Below are 18487 nucleotides of genomic sequence, written 5' to 3'. Positions count from 1 at the left end.
GAAGGGATATTGTAACTGGGAGGGAAAAATGCTTTGGCTCACTGAAAACAGATGTTAGCCGAATATGGTGCTTGAGTAAATATTATGACGAAAACATAAAAGCTGGATTTGCTATAAAGCAACTGAATACATCAGGACATGCTTTACTTCATATACTTAGCAGCATGTAAAACAATGTGATGGCTCTGTGCCGCACAGTGGAAGACTGTCAGATGTTTTTGCAAACTACATATCTGTCTTTTGTACATTTGATTTAATATAGTTAATATATACATATTGCAATGACATGCAATGATATGAGTGAGTGAGTTTAGCTGATTAGAATTGCTCAAATTTACCCTGAGCCTTAATGACAACATATATTTTGATTTCCTACCTCAACAATGTTACGCAATACAAAGTTTTATATCAGTATGTTTTTTTAACAAAAAGACTTATTTCTTTTAGAGTGTTAGTGAAACACAATACAGTTGATTAATCTTTTTTTCTATTCTGATAAGAAATCTACATGAAAATACATGGATTTTAGCATGAATTTTATGCCATTTTAACAACCTGGTTGTTTTATAGTGGAAACATTGTGGATGACATGCTTGTGTGATCTGATAATTGTATTAACATCATATTATTTGTGTATTTACAAACCAAATATTAACACATTTCCATCCATCCATCCATTCATCCATCCATCCATCCATCCATCCATCCATCCATCCATCCATCCATCCATCCATCCATCCATCCATCCATCCATCCATCCATCCATCCATCCATCCATCCATCCATCCGTTGTCTATACCCACTTATTCCTTGGGGCTGGTGACTTTTTCTAGTTGTCACTGTTTGAGAAGCGGTGTACAGCCTGCACAGGTTGTCATCCATCACAGGGCAAGTAACTCATTTTGTTATGGTACAAACAGTGTCAGTTGGAAGTGTGCTCATGTTTTAAATCTCTAGCCCCATCTAGTGTTTGATTTGAAACAAAATAAAGCTCTAAAATCTTACTGTCATTTAACAAAATTGATTATGCCACTTATTCCTCTTTTAACTACACATTATAGATTGTATTCTGATTGTGGACATTTATGAAAATGATTAAACCCTCCACTTATGTTCATTTCTGAGGTACAGCAGTAAGGTTTGTGGGTCAATTTGTGTGTTTAATCATGCAATAGTGTCAGAAACCCAAAAATTCCTCCAAAACATTTTTGTATCTGATTATTAACTTCAATACTAACCATTTCAATCAATATCTGTGCAATGATGGTTTTTTATTTCTCACAAATAAAGGATCAGTGACGGCAACTTACTTATTTACTCATTTGGAGTTTACATTTTTTATGTTCACTGAATAAAACCTAGACACAAAAAAACAACAATTTCCTTAAAACTGATCTTTTGTACATTTTATTATATTACATTTTGATTTTTTTTTTCAATGGGTGATCCTTATAATTGAACTTGAGACACACATACTGTTCAGGGTCTAATTGACCCGCTGATTAAAATCAAGACAAATGAATTATGTAGAGAGTATTTATGTTTTCCTCCACTTCTGCTGAGTATCACTGGGGTGGAGTTTGTCCACGGGAACTAAAAAGGTTCCCGTCAAAAGTTTTATGAACACCTGCTTTCTCACAGTTTCCTAATGAAATAAAGATAATAAGAAAGTGGGCTTGTGTGTGTGTGTGCGTGTACATGTATGTGTGTGTGCGAGTATGTGGTGAAATATGGTTCACAACTGCAAGGAAACATATAGATTTGGAAATTTTTTGATCTCTTTTACCCTTCAACTTTACTGCTGGGTCAAATTGACCTGAACAATATTTATGTAATATTTAGACGCAGGGGGGGGGGGGTTGCAAATGTGTAAAATTAATAAATTTAAAATTTTCTATTTTCTTTTAAGACAAATAGAAAATGTTTCATGTAATAAAATACTTCCAACTATTTTTAACAAATTTTAAAACCTTAAAACGGGTCAATTTGACCCTCAACATAACAGGAGGGTTAAGTTGTCTGAATTCCTACAGAAAACCGATTCCTTTTATCAGGTGAGCTGGAAAAAGCAAGGTTAGAGCTTATTTAGGAATTTCTCTAAATAGACTAAAATTAGTTCATTTTCTACATCCGTTAAAAGAAAAATATCAACATCTTACTGGAAATACATGAAAGCAAAGTTTTATTTTATTTTGTTTTGTATGTGGTTTAAATTGTTCCATGAAGGCAGTCAAAATTATGTGAAGGGATGCAGTGGCTGAAGTAACACACATGCTAATATCACCAGCAGATTCATTTTAATAAGATCAACAATTGTCATAACTTTGTCAGCGTCACTGCACAGCAAAATAAGCTTAACTTTGAAACCAAATTTTAAACCGTTGTTATCCATCTTAACATCGATATTATATATATATATATATATATATATATATATATATATATATATATATATATATATATATATATATATATATAAATAAAAATAAAATAATAAACAATAACAAATAAACTATTATTTTATTTTACGTGATAAGCTGGATCCAATTGGGCTCTAATACTGCTAAACTAAATAATAATAATATTAAATCATGTCTACTGTTATTGAGATGGGACTAACATTAATCAAATTAAACAGAAAAAGCAAATTCTTTGATAAGTCTATGCTATCAAAGACTTATGCTACTCTTTGATAGCATAAGTCAGATTTATTGTCTCATGAAAAATGCTAGCTCTCTAATAAGGGCTGTTTTATCATTATCACAGTTATTGCAAACACATATATATATGTACCATTTCAGCACCATTTTAGCACTGATATATAATACTACATTATGCTGCACACCTGTGCATAACTCTGGCCAGGACCAAAAATGAAGCTGCTTGTAAAATCTGTAGGTTGTCCTTTTCTCACCATCTTGGAACATTTCTCTTCATTTATTCATTTAAAAAAAGCCAAATTTATTTGCATTTTATTTGTTAGGTTTGACTTCCTCTGTATCAGGAAATTCTAGCTATGGTGAAAGAATATTTTATACTGCTGCATGGAGATTTGGAACAAACAGAAGAAAACATGAGACAATACTGAAGTACACAAAATGCCTAAAAAGGGCAACAAAACCAAGAACAGTTAACACTTATTAAAGAAGCCATTTAAAATAATTAGTTATATTATATATTATTGCATAATATATCATATATAATATTAAAGTAACTATATTAATTATAGAAAATATTACACAGATATAATAGAACACTGAGCCTTGTCCATAAGTTGAAAACTTCTGAGACTGAAGCACAACAACAGGGAAGAGAAATAGAAGAAGAGAGAGGAAAACAGAGCAAAATATAAAAGAAAACTTTCAAAGTCACATATATTTCACTTCTTCATGGCTTCTTTAAATACTTTGGCTACTTGCATTCTTGATTAAACTGATTTTGTCAGCAAAAAATGTAAACTGTAATTTCAGTTTGTACCACAAGGTGTCAGCATATTCTTTTCAGAGACAACTTATTGTTCATTCCGTCATTGTAAGAATCATGACTTGTGATAATCTGACTAATTATCACAAGTTTATTAAAGCAATTTTTTATCAGGTACTATTGCTATTTTATTAACTATGTTTATCTAAAGCATCTGAGCAAAAAATATTAAAATTAATATGTAATTTTTAAATTAGCTTGGTTTACCCTTACCAAAACATTTTCAGTAAAATCAGTATTTCTCCAGTTTGGAGGAAAATATTGCATTTACCACTGTCAATATTGATGGGTTACTGAACTTTTTGTCAGTCTGACCTAAAATCCAACATTTATCTAATTTCTTATATTAAATAAATCAGGTTTTCAACATGAACTCAACGGTACAAATCCATCCACATATCCAGGTTGGTCAATCACATTCTTTGCTATATGATGCTGGCTGTGTAATAACTCTAATATCTCTGAGAAAACATTTTGGAGATTTCCATTTGATATGCATCGCTGTTTAATGAAGGATAATGAAACATGACAGTCAACTCAGACCATGTTTCTGGTTAAAAAAATATCTTTTTTTTCCTCTAAATCTGATACATGAGTCAACTCATAAATGACTGAATGTCTTGAGTTATGTGCTGTAAATGGTTTCAAGCCATCTGTTCCTCTCTGTTTCAGTCCTCCTTTAACTTGCTTCACTTAACTCATCCCAAGCAGAAGGACTGATGTTTTTTCCAAAGGAATTCAGCCATTCACAGCTTCCCAAGTCTCCACCTACCTCAAATAATAGCAGTTTTCTTCTCTCTTACCCACATGTACACACCCTTCATTGATTGTTCAAGCAATATGGTGGCAGCCTGGCCATGGGTGGAGACTGACTTGTTTCCAAACACTTAATTCAATTTGTCATTGCCATTCAGGGAGGCTCAAGTGGTCTAATTTGTGTTAATGAGGGGTAATAAAGTCATAGCCCCCTATATTACTGCCAGGGGCTGTGGGTGTGTGTATGTTCAGTGAAAGTGTGTGTCTGTGAGGATGGGGGTTGGAGGTGTGGTATTGGTCTCAAGTGGCTTGCTTGGCTGTTCCTGTGGCGTGCCGTCCATCAGGACACTGTCACCCCCTTTATTTTCTCTATTGTAGCCCTAATTAGATCGCCTTTGTTGGGTTAATGCCGCTGCCATCTGGACGGTCGTCCAGGGGTGTCAGCCACAAGGTTGAGGCTGAGGGTAGGGGGTGTGATGGGGGACCAAAAAGGACGGGTTTTACTTGTGAGGAGGCCTCTCTCTTTCCCTCATCCTCTACTTGTTCACTACCTCCGGCTAAAACCATCTTTTCCCTTTGGCTGACACCACAAGGACCCTTTCACACTTGAAGGAATTAGCAAAAGATTGATGTCTTCTTCTCTCTATCAGTGCTACAGGGCATAGAGACTCAGTAATGAGACCTTCTCCACAGTCACACCTTGTGCACCTCATCTCTGCTAAAGCTCAGGTTGAGACAAATAAATAAATGTCAGTTTTAGAAGACGTGGGTTTAAAGCTGATAGGAATATTGTTCAATAAAGCAAAAATGTGTGATCATAAAAACCTTTCTTTTAAAAAAAAAGTTTATCAAGTAGAATTTTTAAACAATGTAAAAGTGTCAGATCTAAACTTGATTATGTGTTCTTTAGAAAGCTCCAAGCTGTTGGCTGAGTTGTACAGGAACATGTTACTGCTTTTGAAGCTGTATCAGTTTCCTGTCATGATCTTGTCCAGCTCTTTTTGAATAGATTGATATCAGGATTTTGATAAAGTAATTTAAAAAAAGCTATATGCTAATTTGTTTTGCACTGAACAAAACAAAGTTACAAACATTTGTCCAAGTTCCAAAAATCTAGCTGATAATTTGTGAATATCTAGATATTGTCCTCATTGTTCATTCATTTCATTTTCAAGATTTACCAGTCTAATTTATGGCTAATGGCCCCATCATTATACTGCCACTCTCATGCTTAACAGCAAGTGGGTTTGAAGCTGATTGTCTCAAAACTCCTGAACTGAATAAAATCTCTCATCTCTTAAGCAACATCGGTGAAATCATTGAGCAGTTAAGCTGACACTTCCACTGTGTTGCTGTCCATTGTCATACTGAGAGTTTTAGCATTTTGAAGCTGACTCAAAGCACAAACGTATCAATATGAGTTTCAAAAGCTGCAGTAATCATCCTTTCAAGAGAAGAAGTACACAAACATTACTCAGTTGAATTAAAACTAAGTAGAAACTGGTTCAGGCTTTCAAAGCTCTGTGAGTGTATTTCTCAGCTGTCGCCTTGTGGCAGCAGTAGTACAACTACTGCATTAAACCAGGTGCTGCCTTGCTGTAAAAGTCACCCTTGCTACTGCCGCCTTGTGGTAGCAATGTGCCTTTACAGTCATATGGAACTTAATACAAGATTTGAAGATTCTTGTTGACAGTCAGCTAAATGAAAATATAAAGTTTTGACAAGCAATGTCCAAACTATTCACAGTTTTTATCTTATCTAAAACTATTTAACATTTCTCTAAAGTTACTGATCCACATACTTTCCCTTCCCTTTTCATATTTTCCTGTTTCTGTTTCGTATAGATGGTCCACAATGGGACAGTGGGTAGCTCTGTTGTCTTGTAGCTAGAAAATCCTAGGTCCAGAGTCCAGCCTACAATCTTTCTCTGTGCAGTTTCCATGTTCTCCCTGTGCATAAGAGGCATTTATTTCTCCCATAAGGTAGGTATGTGAGTTACATTTTTTGTCCTGCATGAATCTATATTGACCTGTGATGGATTGGTAATCTGTTCAAAGTGTAACCCACCTCTCACTCAATGACAGCTGGAGGTAGGCACCAGCCCCTCCTCAGCCCTGCCAGGATAAGCAGCATAGAGAATGGATGAATGGATGTTTTATCTGAAAATAATGAACCTACCAACACTACCAGATAATAGGACTCTCCAAATTATCCCTGACTTCACTCAGAACCCTGTGCAAAAAGACACTGATCTCCAAGTGAAATAAAAAACAATGAATCTGAAAGACTTTGTACCACTGACACCAGCCACAGTCAACAGTTTCTGAATCTCCACCAAATTCTTGAATGAAATTTACTTCATTCAAGAAGTAAATTTCCTTGAGCTTTTCTATAACACTCTTTCCTTCTATTCAATTTTTCAATAAAGTTTGGACACAACACTCATTCTTGTAAAGACAATCTGATGAATAACTACAAAATCAAAGCATAGATTCAGATCAGAGCATAGATTTCCTGCATTAAATATGTTCTGTACTATTCTGATATGCATACATTTTTTGAGAAAGTTAATTTGAGTTTTTACATTCCTGTTAGCCATAATCATAAAAAATTACAAAACAAACATGCTTTTCACTTTTTGTTATGAAATAATTAAACTATTCAAGTCTGTCAAAATGTGCCTTCTTGAAAAAAATATTCAGCTTTTTGCTAAGCTTTCTTTTTCTGAACTGCAGGTCTGTTTCCAACATTTAAAATCCTACTGTTTATGCCTTAGATTTATAATTCTACAAGGCTGATGAGGGTTTTTCTTCTGATGTCTGTTGTGCAAACAGAAACCAAAAACAAAGTGGAAAACAGTATAACTTTCACACAAAGGGGGCATTCTGTCTTGGAAGTAGGAGTGTTTGTTTTGTTAATAATGTTTGTGTTGGGTGCTGCACTGCTCACGCGTGAGATTCTGTCGATGATGTCTTGAGTTGACTGTCTTTCAAGCGGAGTGGACAACCCTTACGTGACCCTAAGCAGTTGGCTGGCTGCGCCTCCTTCACACTTCTTTCATCCTGAACAGAACAACATCGTCCATCTGCCCCACTGACAGGCCGGGACACACTCTGCTGTGTCTGCAAAGACGCGTTGATGTTTACATACATTTAGGGATCCCTGCAGAAACTCAAGTAATTAAACTGCACTTAAAATACACTTATTTGCAGATCTAGACTAGATGTTAAGATTTCCAGAGCTCCAGCCCCAGTTTACATCATAAACACCATTCAGCATTATGCATTGATAGAAATTAATATGCTCTAAAATATTTTTTGGCCTGGGGGCTTTTGGGGGTTTGGGCTTCAGTTCTGCCATGTTTAACACCAGCAGCATGTCCTCTGCTAATTCTCACCATGCTGAAGCTCTGAGAGCAATCAGCTTTAAAATATATTGTTTTAGCTGTGAAAGTTTTCCTTTGAATTGCAAACTAGTCTATCTTCAAAGCAGGCTGGGACTGAGTTAGCTAATCCTGAAAGTCAAACTTCATTAAGACTTCTGATCTATCTTCCAATGTCCAGTCAAGTTTTTTTGTTTTTTTTTTCCTTCCGCCACATGTTGGGAGGAGAATTCATGTAACGGTCTTATTGAAAATGTGGTTTCCAAGTATGCAGGCCTGTGTCTCCAATAACAAATTTAGGCTTGAATGAATTCAGAGACAATTAAGGAACTTATTAGTTCTTGTCATGTTCTTTTGGGTAATACAATAAACACAAGAGCTCATATAATCACAACCATGAGTACAGTAATCATGATAATGTTTTAATTTTGCTGAAAAGGGAATCACAAATTAAAGGGTTTTGGCACCTTAGTTTAGTGTTATTTCAAGGGTGTTTTAAACAAACTCACGCTGCTCTGAAAGGTTCTGCGCATCCACTGAAATTAGACTTATGTCTATGAGTACAATGTCATAAATGTTGGATACATACAGCAGTAAAGGCAGCATTGTTAAAACTAAACCACAACCAAGATTTACATTGAATTTTGTTACAATGGCACAGACAGTTTTAGTTATTTGACAAAAGTTATCAAAATATATTGGCAAACATTTAAATTACACTATTAACATTTAAGATAATTTGCTAATTCTAATTCTTCTTTACACTACACCCAAATGTATTTGATTCTGGCTGTGACTCCTGTTTGAAGCTCTCAAACTAATAAAGTACTGCAGTTTATAAACTTTGATCAGATCAGAATAACTTTGACTTACTTCACTGCAGAGAAATTTTATTAATTGTAGTCACAAAACCAAATTCCTTCCAGTCAAGAATAAGTTGAAAATCTACAGTATTTTAAATCATAAGCTAGGTAACCAGCTGTGAAAAATTTCCATAAACCTTCAAATTATCACCACCTTCTGGTGCAGCATCGATATTACAACAATCTATGATAATAATCTCAAAGCCCATGAAGATGAAGAGTTTTAAAAACTCTTCATCATCATGAAGAGTTTTTTATTTGAAGCCTTTACATTATCATTGTGGAAACCTGAAAACTTTATTGTGAAATGGAGTTAATATTTTGTGGCTTAAAAAGGTTTGAGAATCTCATATAACTGCAGTAGTGTAAGCTTGAGTAATTGGTGTTGTGGTTGATATCAATTTCAATATGCAACAAAATTATAAATTAACTGAAAACTGATCAAAATCAGGTTTATAAACATAATTTGTAAACTATTGTGTCTGGAATGAGACAATCGAATATGCTGTACACTCAGTGAAGGAGAATAAGTCCCACATCCTGAGATGGCTGACGATGTAGTCAAAGTTACAGTTCACCCCTGACCACCCATACACACGCACACATGCGCACACCCAAACAACTCAATCCTCAGACCTTCCTGCTCCTGCACAGTTCACAGGGTTAAAATAAACGTTACAGCTGAACCATATTGTGCTCTCCCTCCTTTCTCTATCTCCTTTATTCACAAGCGCGTAATTGGTAGTCAATTTGAGCTCCCCCTTTGCCTATTGTGGGCAAATTTTGGTCTGACAGAGTGCGGAAGATTAATGGCTACAAGCAGCCAAGGGAGGCTCGCCTCAGCAAGCATGAGTGCCCTAAATTCATTACACCAATTTCCCCCTGTCTTGAGCTCCCCTACTTCCACCCACAAGAGAGAAAAAGGGGGGAGCACAAGTATGAAAGGGAATAAAAGCAAAATAGTCAGATGGCGGTGGTGAAAGACCAAAAAGAGGTGAAGAAACAAAGAAATAAACGACGTAGGCTCAGTGTTCTTCTGAGCTCACATGCAGATAGTCTGGCACTGCGGAGTCAACAAAGAGAGCTGATTGGTTTTAGAGTAGAATCAGGTCTATTTATAGTTCAGCCAATGCTCACTGTTTAATCAGCTACAAAAATAAGGAAAGGTACCAGTTGTGTCGAATTGTGTTCAAGTGACTATGTTTTGTATTGCAAAAATTAAAATATGAGTGAAGAAAGTCATTAAAAAACAATTTATAAGCTAAATTGTTGCTAAGTTTTAACTAAACTGCTATGCCAACATCGAGTCAACGTGAGGATACCTGCCCAGTTGGGGGAACGATCCCATGCTTGACTTCACAGGCTTCCATGGCACATTTAGATCACTGTCATCAACCATGGTCTGTTGGCATCAGTGCCTGGCTGGCTCAGATGAGCAGGAAACACCTTGAACTTGGAAATGATAAGGTTGACCTGTCCCCATTTACTTGGTCCAGCCCATAATTGCAATGATTTATTTCTCCTGTCAAAGCTGAAGGGAATGCGCTCCATCTCCTCTTTGCATTCCTTTGTCTGTCTAAGCTTTTCTCTCTTTTCTGCAGTTTCTACTCTGCAGTTAGCATTTAGATTTGCATCCAAATATGTGAGGCTAATTCATCTATGTACATTTGTTTGTGTTCATGCTGCGTTAGTATGCCTGAGTGTTTCTAGCCTTCTGGCATTGACAACCTATCAACATGGCCATGTGCTTAAGTGTCAGATGCTTGATGCCCCCAGCGATGGCATAAAGCCCCAAGGACTCGAACAGACCAATGGCCTCCGGGAAGTCCAGATAGGCCCGCCTTCAATAGCTTCACAATGAACCTGTCTGTCACCTGTCAGCCCCTCCTCGCTGTCCTGCTCCACTAAGCCAAGGATCCCCAACCTCCCATGTTTCTGACATGTCCTGTCTGCTATTGGGACTTTGAATAGATGGAGCCACCTCAGATTTTTTATCTCAGAAGGCCTTATCCAGAATTGGAAGGAGCAAAATTCTTATAACATATAAAATTAAGCAGAGATTAATGACTTAAACAGCAATAAAATAATAAATACATAACATTAAAGTTAATAGAATAATCATAAAATATTTGACTAGAAGACATATGAAATTGTTTTAAATTTTAGTTTATATGTGATCTCTCAGCTGCTTTCATCAGGGTTGCTGAAGGCCACAGTAAGAAAAAAACACCTCACCTCATAAAATAAACATTTATTGAAGCATTAGAATAGCCTAGCATATAGATTCTGCATAAAACTCTGGACTCTGCCTGGGCCACTCCAAAATATTAATATTATTTCCAATCAGAAGGAACATGTTGGTAATTTTAAACCTAACCTAACCTACACCAACAAATACTCTCATTGGATGACAATCATTCATGCAAAAGCCTTGCATCAAAGTAAATGCAATTTAGAATTGTGTAAATAAAACACTAGCTCTTATTTTGACTAGAGGTAAGTGGTATTTGCAAGTCTGTCAGAAAAGAACTGTGTTAGCTATCATAACTGAATTGGTCCCTTCTCCATTTTCTTCAGGCAATACACTATAATACATTTTTCCCTTTTTCTAATTGAAATTATAATATCATCTGACAATGTGTGGAAGAAGATAAAGTTCTTCATAGAAGCCAACAGCTAGGGAGGCAGGCATCTGACCAACTTTAACAAATGGAGACACCTTAGACATAAAATACATTGAAATCTGGAAAAGATAATTTTTTAAATGAAGATTCAAAACATTATAGTTCCAACAGTTATAGATAAAACCAGTTTAGCTCTGGGTAAAGACATTTTTCTATTGTCAACTTCCCTTGTTCTAGTTTCCATACTTCTGGGAGATTAAAACAGCAGCAGGCCTTGGTCTTACAGCCTGCTGAGTGTTTATGTAGCCTCCCTGGTTAACAGTTTCCACTCTGCACCTGTTCAAAGCCTACAACGTGGATGGTTTCCTAAGTGAAGCCTGCTGCAGAGAAGGTAACAGTGGAAATATGTGCACAAGTCAACACTTGGAAAAAGTAAAGAGAAAAAAAACAATTACACAACACTCTTCTTTTTTATTCTTTTGCCATTTGTTCAGAGGCAGATTTTAAGGAGGTCAAAGGCTTCAGGGGCCACCGCGGGGCCAGACAATAAATCAGGAAAGGCGAGATAGATTCATTGATAGGGGAACATCATAAAAGGACTCTATTGTAGTAATGAAGACAAGGTGTGTAGGCTGGTTTCTCTGCAGGTCACTCAAGATGGGTTCCACGCAACTTTGCAAGGTTCCATTTAGCAGCAACGTCTGCAAAGGGCTGGAATCAAAAGACACTTCAAATGTTTTACATTCCCGTCAGAGTTAACTAGAAGAGGGACCCCTAGGTGATAGGGAGGCTGGGTGAAGGTTGTGAGGTTTATTGTGGGAGATATGGCCAAAAACCCAGTGGGTGCAATGGGTAACAGCATGTGATCATAAAGATGTCACAAGAGACAAAGTCTCAATATCAGCCAAGGTGCTGGCATCCAGATGTGGGGGTACCACGTGCCCCTTCCGTCATGCCAAATCTGAAGCTAACAAGCAGAACCTCTGAGTTCTTTTGAAGTAGGTGCCAAAAGGTATTCAGAACCTTAACGATGCATAATTTATGACAATGCTGTCTAGCAGGGAGTAAAAGGTTGAAGTTTGTCTGAGAAAAAAGTGTCTTCATTCCCTTTATTCTCTTAACCTTTATTTCCTTAGCTGGATTTTTCCCACATTATCTGCTTTTCCAGCACCTGCTTAACACTTTGACAAAATGAATGACCTCTGTCCAGCTGGTGTTAAGTGTTTCACTTTACTGCTGATGGATTAGCAAAGATGATTTTGCAGAGGATGTTGACTTCTGAGAAAAAGTTTTTCTAGATTGGTGATTAAATCAGTTCCTGGTTCCTCTGACTGTGTGGGTAGATGACAAGTCCTCCTGGAAATTCATATTTACATCAAAATACTTTATTGATCCCATAGGGGAATTAAATGATGTTGTAACTCATATTAGAAAATGAAAGCATCTTGTCATCAGAATGAAGCAGGACCTGATCTATAATTTCCTAGTAGATGACTGTACTTAGTTTGGAGTTGATAAATAAATAAATAAATAAATAATAATAATAATAATAATAATAATAATAATAATAATAATAATAATAATAATAATAATAATAATAATAATAATAATAATAATAATAATAACCGCAGTCAGTGTTTTGTCAGCCTCCCCCAAACTTTTGAAACAGCTTTGATTCAAGACTTTAGTTATCCCTGTTGTTTGTGAACCTTTTTCTCCAACATATTTTCCTTCCACTCAAATTTACATTAATAAATATGCTTGCACTCAGCACTGAACAGTCATCTTTTTTGTTGGTGTAAATGTGAAGTCAGCAATCTTCCTCATAATTGGACAAAACAATTTTTTTTTTTTTTAAGAGCTGTAAGATAATTAAATCAACTTGGTAAAGACAACAATTCAAAATATTTGAGATCTTTTTGAAGGTACAGGTCATTCACAAGATCAAGTTTTAGCTCCTGCTGTAACACTGATGCAGCATTTTAACTAGGGAGTAGCACAGAGTGCAATGCTGTAGCCAACAGTATTAAAGTCACTTAACACATTTTGTGACATCAACTTGCCTTTAATCAGTCTGCACTGATTACAAAAGAGAAACAGCTGATCCTTCACAAAGGCCTTCTCTTCATACAGAAAGGTTTTATGTTATGATTCTATGAGCAAAGTCTGTGCTGCTGAATTGTAAACATTTTACTGGTGTGAAATATGCATTATTAGGAAGAAATTATGTCAAATGTTTAGTTGTCAGTTATTTTAGCTTCTGTAGTGTCTGACGGCACAGAGGCGTCAGGCTTTGCTTGGAGTATATTTTTTGAACTGGGACTGATCAAAAAGGGAAAGATACGGATCAGCCTTTTTCGCTAAAGCATCCTCACACCAGCACCTTGAAGACGACCACAAATCAAACCCTACACTTTATCAGAGAGTGCTGTGTGACCCTAAGAGGCATAGTAGATACATTTGATTTCCTTATAATTTAGCAGAAAAGGGGTTGTCTTTTATCTGATGACATTTGGGATTATCACCATTACCACATCTATTAACAGAGCATTTATTTCCCTGACTCTACCTGCTGGGATTCATTTACGTAAAATTGACAAAGAATCTGTTGAAGTTAGGTGAAAGCACTTTCCAACCTTAAAGCAACTAAAACCATATGGGAGGGTGATTTCATAAATAAAACTCTGTGTGAAGTAAAGCATAAGAACTAAAAAAACCCCTGCAATTTCCAAAGGATTCTCCACCACCTCTTCCATTCACCGAGGCAAATGTGCAGCCGAAACATTTAACTGCAACAAATTTGTACCTATAAATGTAAAATTACTTTTGTTCATTTTAACCCCCTCTGCCTTTTCAGTTGCTGCCAAGTAAGCCTCTGAGGCTTTGCACAGTCATGTGCTGAAGAAACAGAGGAAGAGAGAGAGAGATGTGAAGGAAGGAGGGAGTGAAAAAAATCAAAGAAAATCCCTGACATGGAAATTTACAACTCTGATGAAATCTCCCTTTGCGGATTGAGCAGAAGGAGCGGTATAAAGTGTTGTGAAATAAACCTACAAGAAGATTGGCCCGGCATCAGCCACAAAATACCTTTATGACTCTTGTTATCAGGTATAAATGAAACAATGAAAATCCCACTTAAAGAAGTCTACCATTTTTCATGATTCAGCTGTTATGAATAACTCAGAGAACTTCTGGTCCTCCTGCAGGATCAACTATTAAATATCTTGACACTTCGGTTTGAAGATATATGGGCCAATGTTTTGCAGGTGCAGGGTTTTGATGTTTAAAGAGCATAATAAACCTTCAGTGTCCAGACAACTCAACAGTGTCCAGACAACTCCACATTTATTTATAAAAAGCAAAGAAAATATAAACATCATTTTTGAATGGTTTGAGTACTGCATCATGAAGTGAAGGTATGAAAACAACGATAATTTACACAATGTGTTTATCTGGAACAATGGACACATGATCAATCAATCAAATCAAGAATAATTATTATAAAGAATAATGAACAACTTTTCATAAATGTCCTTGCATATTAAAAGTCAAAATGCTCAGATTTGTTACATTTTTTTAACAAAAAATATTTTGTTAATTTCTCAAGAATTGCAAAACAGCTGACGGACAAACTTCACAGTGCTGATCTCCTACAACATTCAATTATATTATTTGTTCTGTTTTTGTATCTGCGTCAGACAAGACGCAAACAGGGGGAGTTCAGTGTTTCGGTCCAATGGTATGTACTTTCTCACGACCTTGGACAAGCGCTTCTCAAAACTATCCATCCTGCTTTCTGGCTGAAAAACCAGCTTCTGGAAGTTCATAAACAAACAAACCCATAAAATTCTGACCAATCACACAATAGTTTCAGATGCAGAGGGCAGGTACAAAACGTTTGCTGTTGGGGGTCGTGACAAAAAGGGGTGGAAGATTTGAGGCTGACAACAAACTGATACAATTTTCGTAATGACAACTGATTCCATAACTTCTTCGTGAACATGCAGAGTCTTATAGGCTGAGCTCACCTAGGCTGAGTCGGATAGGTGAGCTCATCTCAATCTCTCAAATCTTTTGATCATGATTCGTATCCTGTTTCTGTACTTGAGAGTCTCAGCTTAGACAGACCTGTAAAAACATGCCATCAGTTTTTGGACCAGCCTTTTCTTTACAACTAGAAACTACAGCAGGACCCTCACTTCTGCAGACAATTCTGTCTCTTTATCTGTCTCTTTATTATTGTGCCTATCCTTCTTTTAGTTATGAACAGCAAACCAAGCAATTTGAGGCAGAGAGAAACCTCGATAAAGGAAGACCATGGGAACTGGTGGACTTCATCCGGATTTGGGGCAGAGGGTCACCCTTATTTCCACAGTCCCTGGTAGTTGATACTTGAATTCTGGTCCTTGGCCTTGAAAAGAATCCACCGCCTACACAGAAGGATGTTGAGGGTGTTAGCCATGTGAGCTGGGTGGAAGGAGAGAACAGTGCCTTGACATGATCTAGCCGAAAATTCAACTATGCTTCCAAAATATTTTAAATATGGGTCTATGTTACATCTCTCCTGGCCAAACTAAGTTCAAAAAGAACACAAAGTCTTCACTGTGTGTAAACATTAACATTTAAAACTGATTTCTAGGAGGGATTTTTTGGTAAGTTGGAGGTTGGATATTTTATTTAGAATCTGAAGTTTTTGAAACCCAGTGTAATAAATTTAAAGAATTTGGTCTAGAAATCAGGAAGATACAAATAAATATACCTAACCTCCTGCCATCAGTCCCCATGTTAGAAAAGTTAGCGATGGTCAGTAGCTCTTCTCTTTGTGTAAAACAATGACACATTATCGGACACCACTAAGATTTATTTGTAGCAAATTCTGTTAGTTTGCATTTGCTTTGGGTCAATTGGCTATTGATCTCCAACTAACTGACCACAGAAGAGAGTAACTGCATGCAAGTAGCCAAACAATCAATCTAAAATAATCTGTGCAAGATTCAGAGTAGTTCAGAGTAGACAGCCTTGAAAAAGTATAATTTGCAGATGAAAAATATGTCAGTTTACAGACTGTAGCTCATTGCCAAGAGCTGGAAGTAGTACGAGTTAGAATTTGTTCTGTATTTTTTTTTTTATCTCATTGTTTCACACTCTCAGTTTTGCTAAAAAAAATTTTCACCCATATGTTAACCAGCTTTTTAAAGTGCAGCATGCAAATATGGAAAAACACTGTATGGGAAAAAGAATTGCATGTTTTTTTTCTTCTCAATACATTGTAATCTTGTGGTCTTTATGACACAACAAATGGTAAAAAAGATAAAGACCAACCCATCATAAACTCTATAGAGAGGAGAAAGTTGTCCATTCATATAAACATATTATCAAAGTTTAAATTGCTCCAACTACTTCATCCTGAAATTGGCTCCTACTTTATTAACATGCCAGTAAATAGGAAAAGAACAGATTCAGTTTTGGGAATCTGCATCTAGCTGTGGTAAACTGCAGACCAGACGTCTGTGTTACGCTTCTCTGTGGAGATTGCCAAGCTTCCTCCTCTCGTCTCCCACAGCTCCACGTTTGCACAGTGGGGTGGGGGGATTCCTGGATGGCACAGTGGCCCATATGGCCAATCACTCAAGCAGGGCCGAGGATGTTTTCAAAGAGACCCGGCAGCAACTTGACGCGGGACTGTCTCCATGGGGGTCAGCGGTCGTCTGGGCAGGAGAGGCCGACCTCCTGCTGTCCTCTCAGGGGCAGACATCTCAACTCCTGAGCTTCAGCCCCGCCTCCTGTCTCTATGCCCCACCCACACATAAGCACAATCATCACCACCTTCTCCATATAGAGCATAGGGCTGCCATAGCCTGCTAATAGGACAAGGACCATGACCTTGATAGCTGGACAAACAAATGTAGAGGGAGTGTGACATTAAACGCAGCCAGCTAACGGGTGTTTATTTATGACGGGATTATGTCTGAGTATTATGTCTATGATGCAATGTTTTGTCCGACTTTTGGATTTGGAATAAGACATTATATTTACCATTGTTCATTTCAAACGTAACCATGTATATATTATAACAACTCCAAAAACCCATTTTACATTTAATCTAAGCTACAAGTTAAGCTAGAAATACACTAGAAATAAGAGATATAACATAATTGTCTGTTACATCAGAGGTAAAATGGCCAAAGAAGACAATAAAAAAAAATTAAATGCAATGTAAAAACAGTTTTGCTGATTTTCCTTTTTTTTTTTTTTCTTTTTCAGTTTTCAATTATATGTAAACAAATTAAACAAAATGTCGGGTGGCTTGAGCTAAACATGATACGAGAGGAAGGAAACGGTTTTTGTGAACTGGGCTGGAATCCGCCATGACTGCCATGATATGACTCCAACAGCTGTTTACAGTGAGAGACGTCACACCGTTAACTCATGTGACTGACTAATATCGTTGTTGATTCTCCAGCAGTTAAATTAGTTACCTAAGAAGAGCTCTCTCCAATTTCCTCATGAGAACGTCGACCACAGTTGTTGTTTTCGTCAAAGACAGAACAATGACAGGTGAGATCAATCACACCAGCACCACGCTGCTGCAGCACAAAGCAAACAAGCAAGAGAAAATTTGCATTTATTTTTAACAATTCTGGAAATGATTACTTCAGATTCAAACACAACTTAGGGTTAATTGTTGTAATTTGAAAACATTTCTATAGTTGAAACTGTTTCCAAATTGTTTATGTGTTTGTTAATGTGTATTTTGTGCATGTCATGTAAAATGTCGCAATGTTTGTTCTATTTCAACTGTTTGTTGCAACAACTTATTGCTGAGTATTTACTCAGTTTCCATTTTACTTCTCTTTTTTTTTTGAATGCTGAATTATTTTTTTTAGCATATTTTGTGTTCAATCCCTGCATAATTTATGTGTGCAGTTATTTATTTGTTTATCTTCATATGCAAACATGAAGATAATAACATAAACAACTAAGGGGTGCAAATGACTACGCATGATATGAAATGAGAATAAAATATGATCTTTAAAAAAATGTTTTTGTACAACGTAAGAAAACTATGAATTAAAACGTTATAGTTCAGATTTCATTTTTAATTTGATTCATTTAATAAAAGGCAAAACTAAAAACACTCACATTTGACACAATGGCCAGATTTATTGTCTCTCCAGCACTGAAATAAATTACAGCAAATTAGAAAGCCACAAACATTCAAGGATCCTACAACTAAAATTTACTGAATTAGCTGTGAAAATATAGCTATTTTTATATATAAGTAATTTCTTGTTTTTTGGTGTCAAGATAAAAAGTATGCAAGTCTTCTTTTACTTCCTAATTTGTTTTTGCAAAATTATGTACACCAAAAAGTGTAA

The sequence above is a fragment of the Gambusia affinis genome, linkage group LG09, assembly GCF_019740435.1.
Source record: "Gambusia affinis linkage group LG09, SWU_Gaff_1.0, whole genome shotgun sequence".
NCBI lineage: Eukaryota > Metazoa > Chordata > Actinopteri > Cyprinodontiformes > Poeciliidae > Gambusia > Gambusia affinis.
Note: the sequence above shows the minus strand (reverse complement) of the source record.